The sequence below is a fragment of the Panthera pardus genome, unplaced genomic scaffold (assembly GCF_024362965.1).
Source record: "Panthera pardus isolate Hobbes unplaced genomic scaffold, ASM2436296v1 HiC_scaffold_13, whole genome shotgun sequence".
In the NCBI taxonomy this organism is placed as follows: Eukaryota; Metazoa; Chordata; class Mammalia; order Carnivora; family Felidae; genus Panthera; species Panthera pardus.
In genome coordinates this window covers 194,557,320-194,574,664 of record NW_026526688.1, presented here as the reverse complement: position 1 = coordinate 194,574,664, position 17,345 = coordinate 194,557,320, and the positions used below count along the sequence as shown (strand labels likewise).

Sequence of the window (17,345 nt, the reverse complement as noted above, 5' to 3'; positions counted from 1 at the left end):
AAATTTCAAGAAAATCAGCACAGTTGTGAATGGAGGCTGAATTCTGTTTCAAATAACCATGAATGGCAAGGAAAATAGAAGCAGTCAACAGTTTTAAGGAGCAAGTTTCTCTGGGCAGTGCGGCACCTGAGTTTGGCTTCTGAGAAGACCAGGCTGACCCTCACAGAGTCACATCTCGAATGAGGAGAATCAGGCTCCTGCAGCTATCTCCAGAGGTCAGTCAGTACAGGACAGGGACAAACCAGTTCCCTTTGCAAACCGGAGCCTCATCCACATCGGCGTTTCTTGGGAATCAAACCAACTTTCGACTTTTGTGGGCAATCGGGAAAAGTGCAGTCTCTGCTTGATTTAGTATCCAAGAGTGATTCCCTCCATGGGGCAAAAATTACACGGAGCGTTTTGTCTTTCTTGGTCTCTATCAATGACGAGTTCTTGCCCCATCCAGTGACCCCTCCCCACTCTCTTCCACACCTGCCTGTGATTTGCTTTAGTGGTTTAAGTCCAAGCCTTCATAAGACAAAGTTAGTATAAGGTTGGAACTCAAAGTGGGGTATGGAGGGCTTTGCACAGGAGCTCCCCATCTGGGGTCCTCAGTTCCTGGACCATCTGCAAAGGAACACCTGAAGGCTTGCTAAGCATTAAATGCATCAAAAAGTGCTACAGAAATCAGACATGAGCCAACGCCAAAGTAAAAAATGGTCATTGCACATAATGAATGGTTGCCTCAGCTTGTGGTTGAAATTGTAGCCGTTTCCAGGTGTGTGCATCCTTCGGGCAGATCAGAATTTCCAAGGAGCAGTGACATGGGCCATTGATTAATACAAATAGTAATCCAGAAATTAAGTATTATTATCTAAAATGCATATTTTTGCATTTTGTGTAGTAAGCAGAGTATTTTTCAATGTAAAGCTCACGGAAGGATCAATCTTTGCAAGGGACTCTGATAAGAATTTGGAACTATTTGTGAAAGTTGCAGGCCCAGGCTGGTGGCTGTGATGTGATACAGTTGACTGCAATGGTGATGTAATGGTGATAATATGTATTTAGGGTTTAGCACATTTCTAAATGCTGTATCTTTGTGGGAGGAGAGGAGATTTCATTGTCTCAGATCCTTGAGGTCAGATAGTGAGAACCAAATGGGAAGGCATTTCTAGAAAGATCTTTGGGTTATATGGGAAAAATATACCAGCACTGAACTCCTTCACCCACAGAAAGTCCCCCAGTGAAATTCTGGGAGACCAGTTCGAGCAGGACATAGAATAACTATCAGTGTTTATTCTGAGGGCTCAGAAAATCACTTAGAATCCAAGGTGCAGGAAGTTTTAGAAACTCATCACATACAAGTTACTCATTTTTCAGAGGGGAGCGTGAACTGTACAGTGGAGGGTTTGGGAGGTGAAATAACCCAACCTCGATCAAGTGCTCAAAGCACAAGTGAGAAGCAGAACTAAGAGTGGACGTGTGACTCCTGGTGACACTGTCACCATCTTCACTGTCACACACCAAGGGGATACATTACAGGCTTGTGTGAATTTGTTCTGCTTGACTCAAAATGACAAAGAGAACCAAAACGTGGAAGCTATAAAAGAGACAATTGATGTCCATGGAAACATTTTCTGGGAGTTAGAGCTGTACAAAGATGGAATGGGTCACCATTGTTCAAAATTTAGTAGGCAGTTTTGGAGAAGTGGTGAGTCCTCTCTCACTGCAAAGATTCCAGAAACGCATGAGCACTTGTGGGAAAAATCAGACAAGTTTCCCTCTCATTGGCTGTGTAGGTGGCAGGGAGGAGTTTAAGAATCACAGAATCTTACTGAATCTCAGTGGAAGTTTGGAAGAGTGGACAACTTTTGGTATAAGGACTAGGAAGTCAGGCGGTCTTCCATGATAAGCTCTCCATCCGCAGGGTTCATAAAACCTTGTGACAATTCTCAATGGTTACATCTACCCCATTGGGTTAGTATAGGGTACTGAGGAGGGATGTGTTCCCTAAGACCTCATGTAGTTCAAGTACCGCTTCATCCAAGACTATTCTTGACAAAATACGGCAGACATTAAGAACTCAGCAAATAGTCACTATTCAATGTGTTGTTACCAGCTGGCCTTTCTTTGGCCATGAGACAAGTCATGAGAACATAAATTTAGTATGAGAACATACTTCACGAACATGCACTGTGATACAGTGATACACGTGGGCTTTGGAATCAGCCAAAATGCATTTCAAGTCTTGGTTCAAACATGTAACCGCTCAATGGCCCAATGACAATAGTTTACCTTTCTTGAACCCCCTGCCTTTTCATTTGTGTGATGAAGTAATAAGATGTGTCTCAGAGGGTACTCAGGGTGTAGGAAGGTGGTAGGCAATGCATCCAGCCCAGAGCAGGACCTCTCGGGTTAATACCCTTTTGTCAGCTCCATTGTTGAACGGCTCCAGTGGTTCAAAACATGTTTTTCTTTGTCCTGTTGAATAGCATCTGTTTACTTACCTTCCACTGCTACCAATGGATCCTGGATGCAGCACTTATATTTTTCACACTATGCAATACTTCTGATATTTCTGCCTTACGCTCCCATATGGATCTTTGACGTCAGTGGGGCATAACAACCGATAGTTGACCGTGCCTGAGAATTCACAGTGAAGCCCTTTTACTTTGTATTTCTAGTGGTGACAGATCCTTAATAAATACAAAGGAGTGTTGCATTCTATTACAGAAATAAATACCAGCCGGTGGTATAAATGAATATCTTCTATATTGCGTTTCTCCAATTTGAGGATAGCGGTGCGATGCGTTATAAAAAGATCAATCATTTTGTCATTATGGTCTTCTTTGGCTCCAAACCAGTTTATTGGATTCTTTAGTTTCAAGTAACAATAAAATAAATTGCTTCTTATATTGAAAGGGAAAATATCATGTTTGAAACAGGATTGAGATTTTATGGCTGAGATAAAAATGAACCCATGGAAAATACAGGTTCTTATCAAGGGGCCAGTGAATTATATGTGGATAAGGTCTATTCCTCCTCTTTCTACTGAGCCCTGATGAAGAGCCATTTGGGGCTTGATCTTCGAGGATGAAGGCTCAGCATTTGATTCAGATACTTCTTGCATTTTAGAGAGAAATAGAATGAAGACTATCATCTATTCTAATGTCCTTGATTTGCACGAGAGAAACTGAGATCCAAGTCCAGGCTTTGAAACAACTTCTACATACACATCATCGAGCCCCAGAGTTTCTCCCCTAACTTGATCCAACAGTCACGAGTATGGACTCACAAAGTTTTAAAGCCAGTCTGCAGCTTGGTGATTATCCGGTCATACTTATTTTACAGCTGAACAAAATGGGAGGTAAGTGAATCTTCAAGGTCACATGGAGATTTACCTGCAGATTTGGGGACAGGAGTCTGCTGGTTCTGGACCTTTCTAGATGATCCCATTTCCTCTCACAGAGTGCTAAGTACCTTGTTATGAAACGTGGGCAAATGCAGCAGAAAAATCAAACGTCGGCCTTCCCCCAGAAGAAGTCACAATCTCAGGAGACAAGATGTCTCAGGGGACCAGCACGGAAGAACTAAGAGCGATGATGATGTTCTGCGTTCTTTCCTGCTTCCATCCCCATTCGGCGTGGCCCTGTACCCCGGGTTCTCAGAGACCCTCCTGTCATCTCAGCTTTCATCTCGACGCAATGCGCTTGTTGAGTTAACTTTTCTGTTTATCGCTTGTTTTTATATCCTTGCCACTTGGCAAGGCAATGCCTCACGCTTTTCAACCCATAAACTTCAGGACTGGAAGCTACTAAAAATACAGAAATGTCAGAAATTCAGAGCACTTGGAGGACAAGGAAATGGAGAAACTGCTTATGGAGCTTGATTCGTCCTAGCACACCTCTGTCATCCTGGCCTCTCCCTTGCCCTTTCTTTCTCTCTTAAATTTGTGGTGACATTTCAATTAAAACGTTGACAGAAATCAAACATACACAATAAGCCCAGGAACACTGAACATTTGTGGATGGAAGCTGCATTTTTACTCACATGGAAACTCCCAGCTTGTGTGATTCATTTGTGGGAGTCATATGTGAGAAGGCTGGAAAAAAAGACTCTTAGAAGAAAACGGTGGGTGAAATCACGATCTTCAGAGAATAAGAGCAGAAGATGAGGTGGGGGAGAACCTGCCCCCTCACCTCAGCAAGGGCCCCACGAGTGACCACCGAAGGGCGAGGCCATACTCAGTGATATCTGCAGCAATCAACCTTCCCTGGGGGTAACGGGGACCATTAGGTCACCAGGTTGACCTTGTTGGCATAAACCAGCAGGATTGGTCCTGAGCACTTGGTAGCAAGACCTGCTTATGTTAGCACAGCCAGACCCACAGGAGCAGAAATGGTGGGGAAAGGGCTCTGAATTGGCACCATCAGGAGGGGCTGGACCTTGGCACACAGGGCCGCAGCAGGAAACCGATTAGACCCAGCCAAAAGAGCTTTCCCGTAAACATCCAGTATCTAGTAGAAAAAGAAAATGTGTGGGGGACGGGTGGCAACATCAGTCTCTGTGATTTTGCCGCAGGGGTTGAGGAGGGACACAGGGGAACGTATGTTCGTTACCTTTGATCATCACCCACTCCCTTGACCATCTCCGTGAGTATATGTGTCCAGGAGATTCCGGACTCTTGGAAGAGGGGGAGGCAGCAAGAAAAGAAGATGAGAAGAGGAAGAAAGAGTAGATCACTGTGGGGAACGTGCTATCTACAGAACGCTGTCACTGCTTGAAACAAAACAGCAACAACAAGAGGTGTCTTCAGAGCTCACTGTTCTAGATACCGTGTTGGACACAGGGGCGCAGGCACATGGCTCCGTGCATTCCTTTGTCCTAGCTTTGTGTCTTATTTTAACTGTCTGTTTGCCTGCCTTTCAGGAGGCTGAGTTCCTCCAAGGCGAGGACCCTGCTCTTTGCATCGTGGCGTCTGCCTGGTTTAGTCTTGTTGCAGTGGAATGGCTGGGACACGAACCTGCAAGCAGAAACGACCTTGAGAGTGAAACAGGTGTTGTCACCATTTGCCCCTGGACCGTATGCCTCATCCGGGCCCGCAATTCGAGGAAGCCTTGCTCAATAAATGAGTGTTCACAAAATGAATGGAATTTAGGCCCATTCTTTGAGCTCAGGGCAGACCCTGAGACGGTCACTGAGTCCGCCCACTGGTGTTGATGGCTGAGGGCATTGTGACTCTATTCTGTGTCAGTTGGAACACCTTATTATTGTGCTATGCAGAAACCCAGCAGGAGACAGACGGGTGTGAGACTAGGCGTTCTGCAGCCTGCCAGAGAACAGCAAGCCTCCACCTCAGGAGGAGCGTGATAAGAGGGTGAGTTGGTGGGATCTTTCTTGGCATCCGGGGCCTTTCTGGGGTGGATGTATATACTGAACTCACATCAGAATAACTGCAGAGAGGAAAAATAAAAGAAGGAGAAGAAGAAAAAGAAGCCAGACAAGAAAAGTGAGAGGGAATGAATACCCCTGCTAGAGACAATGACTAATTTAAGCAGGCTAAGAGATTTTTTTTTTTTTTTTTTTTTTTGCCTGTTCCTTTTGCAAGGCTTCAGAACATTTTATGACAGCTCAGCAGGCAGCTTGGCAATGTCAGAAGAGACCTGGGGAGCAGTGAAGAAGTGGAACCAGAATATCACTGCTGAGAGCCTGGAGATGCTTTCTGGAATTTTCTACCCTAGAGATAAATAGGAGAGAAGAAAAACCTTCCAGGGAGGGTAACTTTCTTCCCTACTCCCATTCACTTTTACCAGAGGCAGAAAAGACAGGAGTAGACAGTCCCATTTGGTTGGGATTCTTCCTACATAAAAGAATCGGTTAGAAAAAACAAAAACACTTTTTCAGTCTGCTCATGGCGGGATCACTTGAGCGCAAAATGAAGGTGCCTGTTGAGAGAGAAAACCTTGCTCTTTCTAGCTCAGGTCGGCCCATTCTCTGAGCTCCTCTTTCCCACCAGCAGAACTAAGCTCCCTCAGTCTCCCCTGCCTTTTCTCTGCCATCAGCATTTCAAAGAGTCGCTCTGAGGCCCAAAGTGTGTGAGTTTCAAAGAAAGAGGCCACTCATTCATCGCCAGGCAGGGAGGAAAAAAGGGGTGGCGGTGGAGGTTCTGTCCTTCAAAGCCTCCCCGGAGGCACCTGCTCAGACTCAGGGGCTGGACGTCCGCAGCCGCGGTCAGTGGATCACAGTTTCTGCTTGCAAAGGAGCCGTGGGGTTTGCATCCGCGGAGTGGAGGAGGGCACATCTTGCGCCCCTGCCCTTTTCCCTTGGTTTCCTTTTCTTCTCCTCTCTACTTGGTTAAATATTTGATCTTGTGGCCCTTTGAGGACTGGCACACCTGCTTCCCTTCCCCCATCCCAATGCGATTCACAGGCCTGTGGTGTATACAGCCTTGGGTTGCCAGGCGACCCGACCGCGGTGCGCATGTGTGCGTTTACAGGCGTGCGCTGTCCGTGTGGCAGGTGTGAATACAGACCGTGCTGGGCGCCTAAAGCACGTGCTGTGTGCCAGTGCATGTGTATCGCACGTCTGTAGGTGCGACGAGCATTTATACGCTTTGCGTGCTGTGCAAGCGACGTGTGCGCTGTTCTTTGCGTGGCGCGTGTGATGTGCTTTTGATGCGTGTCATCTATGTGCTTATTGTGTTTTAAGCGTGGTGTGCGTGCCTGCGTGGAGGCTGTGTTAGCACACGTGTGTGCCACGCGTGTATTGTCTGCCAAGTGTGGGGGGTGTTAGGTGCAGGACCCGTGTTGTACGTTTTGTGCGTGTGATGTGCCGGGCACGTGGGCTACGTGAGTGGGTCGCGTGCTGTGTGCGCGTGTCATCCGGAATGTGGCATCTGCGCTTTCTTCCGCTGCTCACCAGGGGTGAGTGAGCTCGAGCTTCTCTGTGTATCTCTTCAGCCTCGGGGCCTGGTGGGACGACATTCCTGCAGAGATCTCTGAGCAGCGCAGAAGATGGCAGGAGCCCTGGCTGAATGAGGGAATCGCTGATCCTTCTGGTTTCGGCCAGTTTATGGGCCCTTTCGTGGCCCGAATCCCCTCCCTGAAGCTGCGGTCCGCCCTCCCCCGTCGTCACTCCTCTGCCTTTGCTTTCCCACCGAGCTGTCAGCGCTCGCTGTCTGCACCCTCCTCGCTGCCCTGTCACCCTGCCACAAGAGAGGGAGGCGTCCCCACCCCTTCCCTCCGGACACCACCGAAAATGGCCTCCCTGTGACTTACAAAGAACTGTTTGGCCAAGTTCACCGGGCCCTCTCCCGTCCTTGGGTTACAGACATTAAACAACTGTAAGCATTGCTGAGCGTTTGCTCCCAATGGCAACCCTCTCCTCTTCTGAATCCTGCAGCAGTGTGCCGTCCCTCCTGCCCGCCTCCTGGCCCCTCGGGGGTCGCCCCCACCCTGCCTTCTTTTTCAGCCCGTGTTTGAAACGCGAGCTCCCAGCTTTCCATCACGGTTCCCACATTTCAGCCTATTCATTTCTCCTGGCTGATCACAGTTCACACGTCCGACCTCCCTTCCCTCCTCGCAGATGAGCCAGGAGTCCAGACACAGCCAAGACCTGAAGTTCCACGTCTGTCACGGGCATGACTATACTAACTGCCACACCGGCCAGAAACCCAGGAGAGCGGCTTGTCATCTGTGAGGGGATGGGGATATGCTCCCCAGGGGGCTGTGGTGGGAATAAAATGGGGTAAGCGCGCACAGATTCAGCCAACGCATCGCCTGGCTTTCACTAGGCCCTGAGAAAATCGTTCTCTCTTTCATCTGTCTTTAAAAAGCAGCGTGAAGGTTCACTGAGTCAGAGATCATTTGCACATGGGAATTTTTAGGTAGGATTTTAATAACAAGTGAACTAAAATGATGATTTTGAAATAATGAGAGTGAGAACTATCTCTCCAGCTCTGCAGAGATAATCACTTTGCAACCTCTCCTTTCTCGATGTTGGGAAATCTGTGGGGTTGAAGGGCAGAGATTGTTTTCTCAACTTTGCAGATGAGCAAACTGTGGATTCTGGGAGTTCTTCAGAGTCATCCAGCTGAGCTGGGATGTCAAGTTAGCTGCACCAGTTCTGTGTTCTTTCTGCCCCTATGTCCCGCCAAGGACAAGTAGTGCCCAACTAGCCAGACTGAGGAAGGGCCAGCCATTTCTGAGCTCAGAGCAGGGGTCAGTGGCTGAGTTAGGAGAGTGTAATCCCGGAAGGGTCCTTGATGAGGTAGAAGGTTGTGACAGCTTTTAAGAAATGGACACAGGTTTGGGACGAAGAGTGACACGGGCGTGCAAAGCAGGTGCTGTGACACCCAGAAAGTCCTAGATGGAGAGACAGCCTCGGAATGTGCAGCTGCTCCAAGGGTTATGGAGAATATGTTGCCTCTTTGTCAGTGATCATGCGTGGGTGAGTGAGTAGTACCTCAGCTCAGGTGCCGGAACAACTCAACACAACCAACCAAAAACACCTTTCGTGGTTTATTAAGTGAAGTCATATACGTGATCCGCCGTGGGCCCCGCAAACCATTCTCTGACATTTGAATCATCGTTATCATTGTTACTCCTTTTTTATGTGTCAGGAGAGTGTAAAGTTCAGAGCGGAGAATCTGTTAATGACCGTGTTCCAAGGTCAGAAGGACAACAGACATAAATCTGTAGACCTGAAATCGTTTTAATTCGTTTACCATGCCATATCTGGTTGTAGACCTTGCTTTCTCATTTGGGGCAGAGCCTGAACCTAACAGCCCTTTTACAAACGTAGATAAAAATAACCGCCCTGCCTACCCATGATATTGTTTCTGAAATCCACATTGACAACGAACCCGGAAACACTTTATAAAATTCAATGTAATATACAGACCTACAGAGTATTGATGTGAGTTTCCATTTCTGCAGCCTTTCTGTCCCTTGATGTTCAGCCTTATCTCCCGGAGGCTCCATATTCCTCTGCTGGCAGCCCCAGGCCAGTCAAGTGAACGAGCTGAGTCTGCTTCAGCCGTCAGCACTGTGTGTCCTTGGTTCCTGCACAGGAGGCTCTGGCTGATTGCAGTGCTGTACTCGGATCAGAAATGTCAGAATGTCAGCGAGGGAAATCAGATCTCCCGGGCCAAGCTACTCTTTTTGCAAGGAGGGCACACAGGTTTGCGGTGGTGAAATGCAACGTGCCCAAGGTCACGCAGATGGTTAATGGAAAAGCCATTTCTAATAAGCCATCTGTGTTTTGCTTTGCTAGACCTTTAGCCTGTCTTTAGGACTCTTCCATCCACATCACTGTATTCAAACAGAGGGCGAAAAAAAAAAGGATACTCAGACCCCTTGTTTTAAACTCTCAACTTCCTGCCCTCCAGCCATTGTCCAGGCCTAGGCAAGAGGTGGCAGGGAGGGAACGATAATGCTATCACCTCTTGGGAGGAGGGTATTATCAGTTAAGGGTGTTTTCTGTGTTGCTGTTGTCAGTACTTTGGCAAAGGAAACAGCCTTCTGGCTGCTTCTCTGAAAGGAGAACACTAGAGAGAGGGAAATGGGAAAGTAGAGAGAAAGATGTCCATGGCATAAAGGATCAGGTGAAGGCAATGACAACAACAATAATCGACACTGGCTGAAGAATTGGTGTGTGCCTAGGTGTGTGCTTTACATATGTTGGTTAATCCTTGTGAAAACCTTGTGAGGCACTATTATTGTTCTCTTTACAGAAGGAGGCTTAGCTTGGCTGAGGCATGAGTAAAATGGCAACGCAGTAAAAGGAGAAGGGGAGACTTGAACCTGGGCCATCTGGTTTACCTGGGGCGGCTTTTGTTGGCCATGCATGACGCTATTCTGAGGACAAAGAAAGACACTATTCTGAGGACACTCTTCGGCTTTGGGGCTGCTTCGGATAATCAATTCATCCATGATGGTAGTACCAGTTAGCCATAGTGACAGGTGTGTAGAAGATGATCCAGTGGCCTCTGTGATTCACCCATTTTTTCATTTGACAGACATTAGCCTACAGGATTAGAAGTGTTAAGCAAGTAAGAAATGGTTCCCACTTGTAGTTGGCCTTCCTTGATCTTTGGCTCCTTGTTAGCAGGGGCGGACAGGATTGTAAGATGATCCCAGTGACCCTTGCCCTTGTGAGCCTCCTTCCCTTTGAGTGTGGGCAGAACCTATACATCTGATGAAGGTGAGGTTGGGGGGGGGGGTAGGGGGGAGCGGACACTGACCACTCTTGAGATTCTTGGTTGTGAAAAGATGGAGAGAAGAGGGGTGCCTAGGTGACTCAGTCAGTTAAGTGTCCAACTCTTGATTTTAGCTCAGGTTATGACCTCATGGTTCATGAGATCAAGCCCGATGTCGGGCTTTGTGTTGATAGCACACAGCCTACTTGGGATTCTTTCTCCCCTCTGTCCCTCCCCTCCTTATGTGCATTCTCTCTCTCTCTCTCTCTCTCTCTCTCTCTCTCACACACACACACACACACACACACACACAAATAAAAAAAACATGGAGAGAAGGAGTGAACCCGCATATGGGATGTATCTAGAGACACAGAAGGCAGAGGACACTTGATGAAACCTAGGTCCTGATGGAGGTGGGATAAGAGGCTGGGCTGAGAGGACAGAAGAGATCACCCATGAACTGAAACCTTACTGCTTTGCTTGCATTCTCGCCGCTAAGTGTGGTTGAGACTGGAGAGAATCTCATTCGATCAAAAAGAATGGGAATGTGCAGGCTACCAAGCCTTGGTATAAAATCTGCAGTTTTTTGTGTTGACGTGTCATGTCATATACTTTCCCACTCATTAGCCTCTAATATAACCGTACCTTGAGAGTATGTGTCTGATGTTCACTCAGACTGCTGTAAGCGTCGTAGCTCTCTTCCTCCTGAGCATGAGCTACGATTGCACTTCTGTCTCCCCTGGCAGTCAGGAATGGCTGTGTGGCTTGCTCCGGCCAATGAAATGTTAGTGTTTCACTTCTGGGAAAACACTTTAGAAGCAGTTCAAAATTGCCACGCCGCCTTTCCCTCTGCCACCGGTAATCCTCAACGGTTTAGAAAAGGCTCCTTTGACAGCCTGGGCTCTGGAGGGAGAACAAGCCAGAGCCATCTCCAGCTAATCCGTGGTGGGAATTTAATGTGAACAAGAGATACATTTTCGTTGTTTTCACCTGTTGGGATCTGGGGAGTGTTTGTTACTGCCGCATAATCGGGATCATCCTGACGCATGCAACCCGCGAGTAGAGAGCACTGGGCTCCCCATTATTGAGAGACTTCCAACCTGGTTGAGGGACACCACGCCAAGGGCACAGGGACACTAAAGGAACAACAACAAAAACAGCAACGCAGCAAGAAGCGTGGGAGCAACAAAAACATTGGAAGCTCTACGCCCCTGCTCTCTGGGCATCCATGGCAATTATAGCCACGGCGAGGGACGCATGAGCTTTTCCAGCTCACTGTTCTCTAAAAGCCGGGACTGTCTATCCACATTTACTGTATCATTTCTCTGCAGCTTGTCCTTAGGGTGGAAGAAGAACAAGGGCTTTTATTAACACATTCCATTGGCTGGGTTTATGATGCTCTGCCTCACTCCCTCTGCCCTGGAGTGAAGTTGAATTATAAAATAGGGCCAGCCTTATCTTGGGCAGCCATGCAACAATGGTATCTGGAGGTGAGTGTTGAAATATGTCTTGGGGCTTTGGGAAATGTTTTCAATTCGACATTCTGGGATCATTGTCCAAAGATTCTTGATAGTGTCCTTTAGGAGTCACTGAATACAAACAGGAAAAAAAAAAGAAAAAAAAATAAAATGGAACAACCTTGCCTGCAGATGCCTTGAACTAACAAGTAAGCCAGCAAAGGTTTAGAAAACAATTTTGTGGACCCGGTAAGGATAATGACTATGATTATATGTATATACCATATAAAATATTAATACTTCTTGTAATAATGCATATGCAAATAGATTTACATATTTTGGAGCTCAGAGTCATTTAGTAGAACACTACCTGGGTATTGAAAGACCTGGAGTTCCAGCTCAGCTGAGGAAGTTCAGCTTCTCAGCTCAGGAAGACTTGGGCAAATAGTTGAGCTTCCTTTCCATTCCTCTGACCCGGAGATCTTTACGTTCTAGAGAGCTGAAGTCTGAAGGTTTACTCTTTTTTTTTTTTTTTTTTCAATATATGAAATTTATTGCCAAATGGGTTTCCATGAAGGTTTACTCTTATAGTGGAAGAGCCTTCCACGGGCTTTCACCTCATTAAAGGTTGTTGTTCTTTCTGAGGATGTTTCAGAGATATTTCCACCAACTACTGCTAAAGGCAGAGAGGTAAGAGAGAGACTCCTTTGGCAGGTATTTCCGGTTACAGCCCAAAGCCATATTTTGTGCATTAGTTACTCTTTGCTGCATTACAAATTATGTCAACAACAAACTTTTATCATCTCATCGTTTCTGTGGGCCTGAAATCTAGGTTCGTCTCAGCTGGGGTCATCCGATCTCTCGTAATTAAGGGGTCAGTTAGGGTTTCAGTCACGTCCAGACTCTACTGTGCTTCCAGACTCATTCGCCTTTCCCTCTGCCCCTCATTCCTCCATCCCTTGTGGCTGGTATGACTGAGCGCTTCAGCTCCCTGCTGGCTGCTGCTTGCCAAGTGCACATCTCTGGACGGCAGCTGACCACGGCAACAGGCTTCACCGGGGTGATTACGTGAGGAGAGAGAGAAGGAAAGTCACAGTGTCTTATCCTCTAACCTCAGAAATTTTTATCCCATTGCCTCTGCTGCATTCTGTTCTTTAAAGGAAAGTCACGAGGTCTAGGAGGGGATTACACAAGATGTAAACACCAGGAGGTGGGGATCATCGAGAACCATCTCAGAAGTCTACCAATCATGCACTGCAAGCCAGATGTGCTTTGGAAGCTTTGTGTTTTATCTTTAAAATCTATGCCTATGTGCAGTTTATGGTAAATCATGTCTTGTTTATTTTAACAGAAGGGTAATGTTTTTGAATTATTTATGATCAGGAAAAAAGGCTTTTCTGGGAAGAGGCACCTTGTTTATCCAACACTTTCAGTATGCCAGGTTGCAGGCATAAGCTTCCATTGGAGGATCATGGCCTTGGGTCATTTCCTGATATCATCAATTCCAATCTCATCATTTATACAGAGAAGAAAACTAAGGCCAGAAAGAGGGAGTGATTTTCTCATGATCACACCTGTGAAGGTAATGTATCTTAACTCTTCTGAATATCCTCGTAGAGTGATTTGGGGGTTTTGGGTTTGGAGTCAGGAGAGGTTTCCTCAAGACCTTGCTTTACTATGTAAAGCACCCACACCCTCCAGCATTTATACTGTATTCCTCAACGCCCTCCAGCAGGGTCCCACACATCGTGACATTCTTCCTGTGATGCTATGAGGTCTCAGACTCCTGGCACACCCCTGGTCACATTAAGATGTGCTCAAAGGGTCCGCTCCATGTATCCTTTTTTCTTAACATGGAAAGTATTGGCCACGAGGATCCCATTATCACTATAAACACACTTTTTTTTTTTTTTTTTTTTTTTTTTTACTGCAATCTCATAGAGTGAGCTCTCTCTCTCCTTGAATGGCCTCATCCAAGCCCTCATCTGTGTTCTCCTGATTTATGGTCATAAGCTCCGAACAAATCCCTTGACTCCAAATTATTTTCCAATTCAATACATTCTCCTCCCTGTAGTTTGGGTAGGTTTATTATTATTATTATTATTATTATTATTATTAAATTTTAAAGATCTTACTGACTTTGTACAACAACTCATGCATCAGGCAGCATCCAGTCTAGCAGATAGAAAGGAGCTCCAGGAAACTATACAAAGCGAAATACTTTTCTGGGTAGAAGGGAGTGGGAACAAGGAAGTTATACTAGACAAAAAAGCAGATTGGTTATTGCAAGGTTACTTTCCTGTGGAGGATGGCAGTGGTCTACCAGGCAGTTAGCTAACTAGTGGTGATCAAGCAATTCCTGACTGGTTTAAGATTCCATTCTTGGGAGAGCTGAAACTAATTAAGTTTGGTGATGTGAGGATTAGCATAAGCCACTCCATTTTGGGTCTGCTGTCTTGTTTTCAAAAGTGGGTATAAAATAGTACTTGATATTTGATTCCTTTTCCTTTTTTTTTTTTTTTATTTCCTAGTGAAATTGAGACTCATTGCTCTACTTTTTTAAGTTTTTTTTTTTTTTTGAAGTCATCTCTATACCCGGCATAGGACTCGAACTCATGACCCTGAAATGAAGAGTTGCATGCTCCACCAACGAAGCCAGCCAGGTGCCCCTCTTTGCTCTACTATTTTTCAAAATTTTGATTCAAGTTTGTTAACATATGATGTAACATTGATTTCAGGAGACGAATTTATTTATTTATTTATTTACATTTTATTTTTTAAAATTTACATCCAAATTAGTTAGCATATAGTGAAACAATGATTTCAGGAGTAGATTCCTTAATGCCCCTGACCCATTTAGCCCATCCCTCGTCCCACAACCCCTCTAGTAACCCTCAGTTTGTTCTCCACATTTATGAATCTCTTCTGTTTTGTCCCCCTCCCTGTTTTTATATTATTTTTGTTTCCCTTCCCTTATGTTCATCTGTTTTGTCTCTTACAGTCCTCATATGAGGGAAGTCATATGATTTTTGTCTTTCTCTGACTGACTAATTTCACTTAGCATAATACCCTCCAGTTCCATCCTCGTCATTGCAAATGGCAAGATTTCATTCTTTTTGATTGCCAAGTATCACTTACATACAACACCCAGTGCTCATCACAACAAGTGCCCTCCTTAATGCCCATCACTGGGTAGGTTTTGTTTTTTTAATGTCTTTATTTATTTTGAAGGAAAGAGAGAGAGAGAGAGAGTTGCAAGTGGGGGGTGGAGAAGAGAGAAAGGTAGAGAGAGAGAACCGCAAGCAAGCTCAGTGCTGGCAGCATGGAGCTCGATGCAGGGCTCAATTCCATGAACCGTGAGGTCATGACCTGAGCCGACCGAGCCACCCAGGTGCCACGGGGTTGTGTTTTTCCAGTAGGTCTCACTCCCCTCTGAAAGCCCATCAATCTCTTCCCATTGTCTCCAAAGATGCCCATTTCTCAGGTAGGCCAAATAGGGTCTCCATGGTAGGGTCTCTGTCTTTTTTGCAGCTTTATCTCATCCCTCATTTGGGCATGAACCCTACTCCTCAGCCGAGCCGCAATTCTTGAACATTCCTGAAAAGGCAGAGCTGTCTTCAGCCTTCATCCACGCGTGCCCTCCGCTCTGAGGCCCCTTTCCTCATCCTTCTTCTCTCTCTCACTCATGTGTCGATATTGACCTCAAACATCATGTTCTTGGAAGCCTTTTTGCGGTCCTTCTTTCCCACGCTGTCTCTCTTACCCATTCTCTGTGCTCCCCCTTCACCCATTGCCATCAACACCCAGAGTAGGAACGAACCTCCACAAGATGCTCAACAAAAACCACACGGCAATGAGTTATTAGGGTATCGTTATCCGAGTTGTTAGGACACCTCAAATATGTGCTAAGTGTAGTATATTTATCCTGTTTTTCTCCCAGTAACTGTAAGAGCTTTACGAGGAGAATGCCATTCATAGTGGTTGAGATGCACCAGGCCCCACAGCTTGCCAAGGGCAGAGCTGGGATGCCAGCCTCAGTCCATCTCATATTCTCCTACTGTCGTAAATGTCTGAGCTTTGAATGTTGGAGTAAATAATCAGGTTAGCCTGAATCAGCATGAACTTTGGAACATTGTCTCTGCAATACTCTCGTGAATGCCCTTGTGGTTGATCAAATTTGTGCTACATTTGCTGAAAACCAGAAACTTCCACTCTCCTAATTCAATTTGAGGATTCATTTGAAATGGCTCCAGGAGGGTGGCTACTAGAAACATGGTGTGGGCATCATACAGAGCTCTCCTCCTGCTTATCTCTATAAAATCTTTATAATTGCCTTTGAAATGTTCAATGGTCTGGTCCCTTCATCTAGACTTGGGCTGTCAGCTGTTTACAACGGTGGTTCTCAGACATTAGTGGCCACCCGTGGTGTTTGTTAGAATACAAATTGCCCGACTCCCAGGGTGTCTAATTCAGGAGTCTGAGATGGGGGTGCGAGACTTGGCTTGTCTAACGTGTTCCCAGGTGATGCCGATGCTACTGGTCCACGGGCCATGGATCATCTATTGAAAACCACTGGTTTGCAGAAATTGGCTGGGAATGCTAGGGGAAGGGGGCCAATTGCTACACACCAGTGGCTTTCAATAGATGATCCATGGCCCGTGGACCAGTACGTCAGCATCCCTACAGGGTGCTTAGCTTAGATAATGCTTCTCCCACATCGAGAAGCTAGCAACCGCTCCTCATTTGCTCATCCCAGCCAGCCTGTGTGCCTAGCAGTTCAGAGTGAGGGTTTAGGGTTGTCTCCACACAATTCTGTTCACTGCCTCACGTTATTATTATTATTATTATCCAAATCTGGATATATTTTTAAGTTTACTTATTTATTTTGAGAGAGAGAAAGAGAGAGAGAGGGGAAGGGGCGGAGAGAGGGAGAGACAGAATCCCAAGCAGGCTCCATACTGTCAGTGCAGAGCCCGGCCCAGGGACTTGAACTCACGAACTGGGAGGTCATGACCTGAGCTGAGATCAAGAGTCAGACGCTTAATAGACTGAGCCACCTAGGCACCCCCCCACCACCACCACCCCCCCCCCCGGCCAAATCTGGGTATTTTTTTTCTTAAATCAGATTATATATATCTTCATTGTGTAACTCAGATTTACCTGGGACATCTGTTAGAAGTATCTGAAGTAACACAGGCCTGTCTATGAGCTTCTAGAAAGTCTTATTTCTCCCTCCATTCCACACTTAACATAGCCACAACTACACTTTTTTCTGTCCTCTTATTAACTGTGAGAGAGTCCCTCCATCTGTCTAATATGAGTATTTTGCATACCTTCCCTCTAGAACCTTGTTAAGGTTCTTATTCCCTCAACTAGCACTTTCTGTCTCTTTCTATGAGCCGCTCCTTCCTTACCTTGCCCTCATCAGGATATAAACGTGCTCAAGCCTTTCCCACGCTAGAAACGAAATCCTAAAGACACTCTTCTCCACTGCTTCAGCTGCAAGACTGAAGACAAATTTTGGTAACTGGGTAATCCACAGCCCAGAAATTGTTGACACTTTTGAAGGGAGGTACGGTTATCTGGGGGAGCCCTACTGGTTTTAGATACAGCAATAGTGACCTTTTTTTTCTCCCAGGAAGAAAGAATAAACGTGCCAGATTGGAAAATGGTGGAGAAATGGAAAGGAACGGGCTACTGTTTGCGTGATC

At 46.1% G+C, this 17,345-nt stretch overlaps 1 pseudogene; it reads right to left on the bottom strand.

Moving 5' to 3' along the window:
• Nucleotides 1–7,524: 7,524 nt before the first annotated feature.
• Nucleotides 7,525–17,345, bottom strand: part of LOC109269555 (40S ribosomal protein S5-like) — a 47,658-nt pseudogene continuing 37,837 nt past the window's right edge.